We start from the raw sequence: 7,531 nt of genomic DNA on the forward strand, positions 1-7,531 counted from the left end.
TCTCCAAAGCCTAACATCCTGCACAAAATATCTTGCAAGTGGATTTTGTTGCCTTTCTCACACTTTTGTTCTCTGAATTGAATCTGCTATCCTTGAGCTTGTGTAGCATCAGTAGATACCTGAATAGCGAGGCAATCTTCCTTCCTCTCCCTTGCTCTTCTCCATTGTTGCACTGCATTCAGCGAGCAAATGAAGAGTTGGGAGGTCACAGATGGAGAGAAGTGTTATGTTTTTTTTTTTTTCCTATATCTGCTCTCTGAGTGAATGTCTCCACAGATGGGATTATATTGAAAGGAAAACACAAATTTGCAGAGCAATGAAAGCGCTTTTGAGGCACAAGGCCATTCCAGGCACATAGCTAGCTGTACTCGTTAAGAGTTTTTCACCATCCATCTTGTTATCTGTAAGCCATGGCATCTTGTAGCTTTTGTTCCACATACTGAATATTCACAACTTTGCCAATACAGCCAAACATCATGCAAGTGCTACAACACAAGACATTGCAGACAGCTAATATTACTTACTAGTAGACAATGGTAAAAATCCCAGCTCAGCATCTATATTTCAGTTTTTTTTATTTCATAAAGCTCTTGCAAACGTCCAGAAGTCATTCAGAAATGTACGCTTCCTCCATCGTCCCATTGGGTCTCCTTACCTTTGCCATTAGCTACTGTATGTCCATGGGTGCTGAGCCAACCCAGAGCCCAAAGTTACAAAGTGCAAGGACGGACATAAGAAGGTCAGAGTGGGAATGACTCATTTCAAGACCACACAAATATATGTACTATAGCCTATTTTACTAGAAAATAGGCTGATTCATCGCTGCTCTTTTTCATGCACTGACTTATGGTCTTGCATTAATAATGAAAAAGGACACTCATGCATATAGAATATTGTCAGAAAATGTATGTTACTCGCATAAAACAACTTTATATTGTTTATACCTCTTTAGTCCAGCCTTGTGTATATTATTTATGTTTACATCGTTTACAACGTTTCCCCAGTCTAAAACTAACACTCAAGTTTTCACCAGTAAAACTACCCTGCATACATATATCTGTATGTATGGGCCTATGAAGGCTTTCTATACTAATAATATAAATTAACTGCAATCACACTTGCCTCCATGACTTAATCTATAGGTTTTAGATATAATAATGATATAATAATAATAAATATACCAATGATTTGGATCGCATAGTGGTTGGTCTAACTGATTTTGTTCACTCGATCCATGATGCGTTGGCATACTGCTGGGCTAGCTATGCTTTCTCCGTATCCGTTTGATTGTTTATGGATATTCAGCCCATGGTATTTTTGGGTGACAGGATAAAATCCAGGTGAATCATACTCTTGGTACACTGACGGCTTGGCCTTGCTATCAAGTCCCAGAAAATCAACTAGGTTATGTTAAATAAGGCAACATTTGGCATTCACTGTCTGCAAGAGAGCCTGTCAGACTACCCTTAAACAACCAGATGCACCTTATTACCTAAAGTTAGAAGGACAGCACAGACACTCAATCATTACAGCTGCTCATCAAGTTTCTAAAACTGCCATTTGACAAATCAGCAATCATTAATATTTATGCCCCTGCAATCCTATCTCACTGTTTTGTTTAAGTCCATTTTTCTTCCTGCATTGTAGGATTTGTCATCGATTTGTAGCGATGTATTTTCTCCCTCACTCTGGCATAAAGCTGCCAATAATTAATTATTTACACACACCTGTAACTAGGGCAGATAGAGTTTGGATGTACTGACTACGCCAACTAGATTTCTTTAGTCAAGGACTGCATCATCCGTCCTGCCGGGGAAAATGTAGTCATGGTCAAGGGTTTTCTTGTAAAACAAATCATGCAGGGGATATCAAAAGCCTAGAATTAATATGTTTCAGTAAAGTGTCATGAACATCTGTTGTCAATGCATGGAGAGGAAAGCAATCAATCTTAAATCCCAATATGTCTTGGACCCTCAGTTTTCAAAGGTGTGACACAATTTTGTCATGATTAATCAACAAACACACCCATAAGATAACAAACCATATTTGCTTTCTCATATTGAAGTGCCATTGGATCAATTTAATATTTTTTCAATAATCAAAATGAGAAAGAAAAACACATTCATAAATGTTAAACACATAAACATTCTTTGACACCTACATATTGCTCCTCACAAAAACAAAGTGCACGGAATAAACAATTCGTACAAACATGGAATATAGCGTCATTAAGTGCAACACGTGAGGCAAAGATGTCAGTGTTCAGATCACAGACTGTGTTTCTGACTGAATGAAATAAGCACATTTAAAAAATAACAATAATCTGATCCACTAAGAGATCTCAAATGCACAGAGGGGTTAATCAGGTACACCTCACTGACCAGCTCACGCCTTCAAATGCTCAAGCAATCCCTTCTTTCATCAGCATCCTCCTCAGTAACAATTTGCTCTTATAATCCTTTTGGCTCCTTCAAATTGTAAAAGTCACACTTCAACATTTGCTGAGACTGTTTCACACTGGGCCCCAATTTTGGAAGCAGCTCAACAGTACGTGATGAGTTTCAGTGTCTGGTGTGAACTTCAATGGACTTACAAAACGTTTAGCCATTTCTTGTCATATCACACAGAGTCAGGCACATTGAGCACAAAGTTTCATACTTCAGTTAGTCTGACAGTGCTAGATGGTCAGTCAAGCCAAAGTTGCCTTAGAATACTAAACTGGACTAAATTTATTTTTTATTTACATTTTAGCAGAAAAATTATGTGTCTTTTCTTAAACTTATACCTCTGACTAGCACACTTTTGACCTGTGGGGCACCTGAGCACCCAGAGGAAACCCATGCCGATACAGACACAGTGAGAACACATCCGGTCACACAGAAATGCCTCAGCTTTCCAGTCTGTGTTTGAACACAGGCCCATCACAACGTGCCACTCATCCCTGAAACACCACATACAGTGTATGTTCTTCAGTCACGTAAAGTCATCAAGTTGCATGCATTAACAGTCACGTATGTTACTGTCTCTCACAAATGACAGATGTGAAAACCTATCAAGTTATCTGTCGTTAACAGGGTTTGTAGACAGAAAACGCGGATAGATTTTCTGTTATGCTGATCTGCATTTGTCTTCCAAAAGCCCTGTTGTTGCTTGTGAGCCTGTTGCTATGACAACCACCATTTGATACCAGTGGTGTGTAGGAAGGCAGAGCGATATGGCTGAAAATTAGCAAACTGCTTTATGCATGTTTTATAATCTATTCATATTTTTCATGTATGCTATGCATGTTTGTGTCAGGGGAATAAATAAAATGAGTTTGGAAGAGCGATACACATACTCCAGAAAATAACATTCATTCAAGTATTGAGTACACTTAAACACTGGGTCATATTCCTTCCCATGATTAATTAAAGGATTATTATACAGTATATGCCTCAAAGTGAATACTCTGAGTACATTGAATACATATTTTCCTTTCATTAACTCACTGAATCGCATCTTCAGCTCATCCTCCTTATGGAGATCAGGTAGTGACCCACATCTCTCATGAGACTCAGTACCACCACAGTCCCTGCAATAAACATATTTACAATTTGCTGAAAAGTCTGTCTATAAAATTAATAAGTAATTGAATATGTTCTTATATATACTTTATAAGTAGGTTTATATTTATATCTGCATTATTATCCAATATGGTTATCAGTAAGAATTACATTCATAGATGAGCTGAAACTGAATGCAGCATTTCTAAAAGTAACATTACCAGTAATTATCATTTAGTCATTTATACTCTAATTAAGTCATCATGTTTCCAAAAAAGATTCATCACCATTTTTGAATGAATGCGAAAGCTGTTTTTAAATCAATGTCGATATGATACAGTCTATGAAATGCACAATAGTTCTGTATCAGTGGTAGCCTGCAGCAATTAGGAAAAAGAGTCCCACTGTTTATGAAAGTGGTTAAGTGCCGGTGCAGACCCAAAGGCAGCCCTCATAAACTCTGAATTAGCACCAGAGAACTAAAAGATAAATTGCCTTTCCACATGAGCAGAGAGATACAGTAATTACGAGGATATGAAACCTTTAAAGAATGTTAATTTATTTATTGTTGCTGCTTTGTCCCACAAGCATGAACTAATATAAAAATGCACCAAACTAGTTTACCACTAAAGTCTACTTCTTTCACTGTTTTAAGACTTTAAAAAATAAAAGTTGGTCAGTCAGTGCATGAGATATTTTACAACTTCACTGTTGCTGATTATGAAATGGATTGTTTGTTTGGACTCTTTGCTCTGACACAGAAATCGTAGCTGCACCACCACTTACGAGCTGATGAACATTATGGACATCCGGTCTTGCTGTGTTGTGGTAGCTATGGTAACCCTCAAAGAGCACCAAATGTTCGACTCGAAGTGTGAGGGTATCATCTGTGACACTCCCTCCACGAAAGAAGGCAATAACAGTCAAAATCCAAATGGCTTCTCCAACTGTCTAGATGAATTAGCATTCAAGAGTTATCCATCTCTGACATTTCTGCCAATAATGGGGGTGACTAAAATGTTGTTTTTGGTGCTCACACTATTTAAAAAGTTCATCTGCAATATTCAAAAAAGAGTCTCAGTGTTGCCACTCAAGTCTCAAAGAGACTTCTGCTTCTTTAAAGCAGTATCCACATCAACGTATTTGGGTTATACGGAGAAACCAAGGCATATTTCCTGGAAGATGCTTTGCTGTGTATATTTTCAAAATGCTTTGAGCAGCACATTTGCCTCTGTTGTTGTAGATGCGTAGGAAATCAAGACAAAAAATAGTGCACTGATCTACTGACATTTTCATCAACAGATAAAAACTAGGCGAAAATGTTAACGAGGGATCAGTTGGGAAAAGATCAAATCAGTTAACTAACTAACTAACTAACTAACTAACTAACTAACTAACTAACTAACTAACTAACTAACTAACTAACTAACTAACTAACTCATTTTTTTTACCTTGCTTATGTTGCTCTTCGTAGGAATGCCTGAGAAACATGAAACTTGACTGTACATAGAAAGATTGAAACTTTCTGCTTCTACACAAACATGAAAGTTTAATCTTAAGGCCTGGTCTGTCATATAGATCATGTCTTGTATGTCTTGTAAATATTCCTACAGTCAATAACTAAAAATGGATCTGATGTTTAGATTAGTCAACCCTAATTCCGTTCACCTTTATAATACACCAAAAACTAAAGGTGCTATGTATTTGTCTGCTCTATTAGCGGTCAAGGTCTCCACTGATGCGTGTGAGAAACATGCCTTCAGCCCTTCAAAGGTTTCCATCACAGGCCCCATGACTATTGGTTTTGGTTTCTATGACAACTAAGTTGAACTATATGAGTTGACTCATCTTTTACAAGCTTGGGAACAGGATTGAGGAGATAAATATTTTGGAAAGAAAATTAATTCAGTGCACTGCTTGACCAATCTGTTTTTTTAAGACTCAATCACCCATATCTAAAATATTCCTGAGATGAGGAAAACTGTATTAGCTTCAATTAATTCATGTCAGGTCTGAATCTGAGACGGTAGAAGGATATTTTTGCAGTGTGCTTTGACACAGTCTTCATTTTGCTCTACGCTGTATTCTTCATTGCTCAAGTGGGCTGTTTTGCTCAGTGTCTGTGTTTTGTAAATACATTAGTGGCCTTTATTTACACCTTTGGAGCATATAATTCCCGGATCTGCCTGCTAAGAAAGAATTAATGAGAAAATGGTGTATACAAAGGAGCTTGTGAGGTACTACACAAGCCTGCAAGCAAAGCAAGTCACTATTTCCTGCTTTGTTATATCCTCACAATATAAATCTCTGTGAAACAGCAAATAATTTTGATGTGATATAAACTTAGCCCACAATGTCTATTTTAAAATTCCTCTATGAAGAGACTGTAAGGCATTTCAGAAAGAGGCGAGAAGACAGACATGTTGAAACAGTGAAGCAGGGGAGTCACTCGAGTCCATTCATAGACTTACAAATGCTGGATTAACCAGATGCAGCCATGGTAACATAAGGATGAGCAGAGCATTGAGTAGTTTCAGAGAAGCACAGTGAGGTACTGCCTGCGAGCTTTGTGACGCAGATTCCACTTTTGCGTATGCTTCTACTGTATGACAGACAGAAAAAGCTGCTTTCTTGTGGATAATTAATAACTGATAGAAATCACATTAGAGGAACGTACTGCACGGAGTGTTAGAGGCACTGTTTTTGTTGGGATGAGCTCAGAAATGGTGTCCATTTTTACCTGGACTAAAATAAATCAGGCAAAAAATAACTTTAACGGTGGCTAATAACCGATGACATGTAAGGATCCTGCATATTGAATCGTCTAAGCAGTGGGCTGTAACCCGTTTTTTATATATTAGACAGCTACAATGACTATTGAAGGTCAGATTCTAGATGAATGTAATGCACTTTCAAATGACTGACAATGTAACAAACTGTCACAATTTAACTAAATTAGACCGATTAGAACTGGATTAGACCTGTGCCTAATAAATGGCAACAAAAGATCCCCTAAAGGAATAATAAACGGCAGTCAGTACTGTGAGTCAAAGGTCAAAGAAAGACCTAGAGATACAAAGTTAATCCACAACAAAGACTCGATAAATCCTGTAATACGATTGTTCAGACTTCAGCCACCGAGATTATAGCATTAAAAATTTATATATAACAAAAATCATCACATTACAAATACCCCTGGCTACTCTCAGAGATCTGAAAATGATCCTCAAGCTTGCTTTAAGAATCCTCGGTGTGAGATTTGTTAGTGCAAAATGACTTTTATTCACTCCTTTCAAATGGCAACGAATGCTACAATATCCATGTCCCTTAAGAGGCTGTTACTATGGTGACAGCGCACCAAAACCCAGGATGTCAACGCCAATTTAGCTGTAGTGTCAAACACATACAATTATTAGAACATACGTGTGAGTACTTTATATTTGGCAGAGTCTAAAAAAAATCCTTCAGAATACATATGCATATGCTGTTCCCTAAACTGAGACAGTGAAAGTGAAATCAAGTCCTAATGCTGTCATGTTGTTTCATTTATGACAGCACTCTAGGCTGTCTCCCGGATAGGGTGTACCTGAGCTCTATTTTTGACAAAAACTACTTTGTTCTAGTTTTGCTGCTGTGACATTGGGGGTGTATTTCTATTTTCAACTTTACCTTTACTTTCAAGTAATTTCAAATTTGTCTATCCCCATTAAAATTCAGGATCTTTTGCATCTCAGGTTGATGTCTCAGGTACTTTTGGACTTATAGGGCTGACACAGTGATTGACTGCCTCCTCAGGGAAGGATTGGATGAGTATTCTAAACCTCCAGCTTTAAAATGATGACAGTGATATAATTGATTCCAGCACTCGCATTTGTACAGTACAACTTGTATTGTTAAGACAGCCAGCGTTATGGAGAGCCATGTGATACCGGGAGTCAAAAAAGAGAGAGTAGGTGGTTTTGTGGGTAGGTGGGGAGCAGGTTAAAGAT

This window comes from Larimichthys crocea, chromosome VI (assembly GCF_000972845.2).
Source record: "Larimichthys crocea isolate SSNF chromosome VI, L_crocea_2.0, whole genome shotgun sequence".
NCBI lineage: Eukaryota > Metazoa > Chordata > Actinopteri > Sciaenidae > Larimichthys > Larimichthys crocea.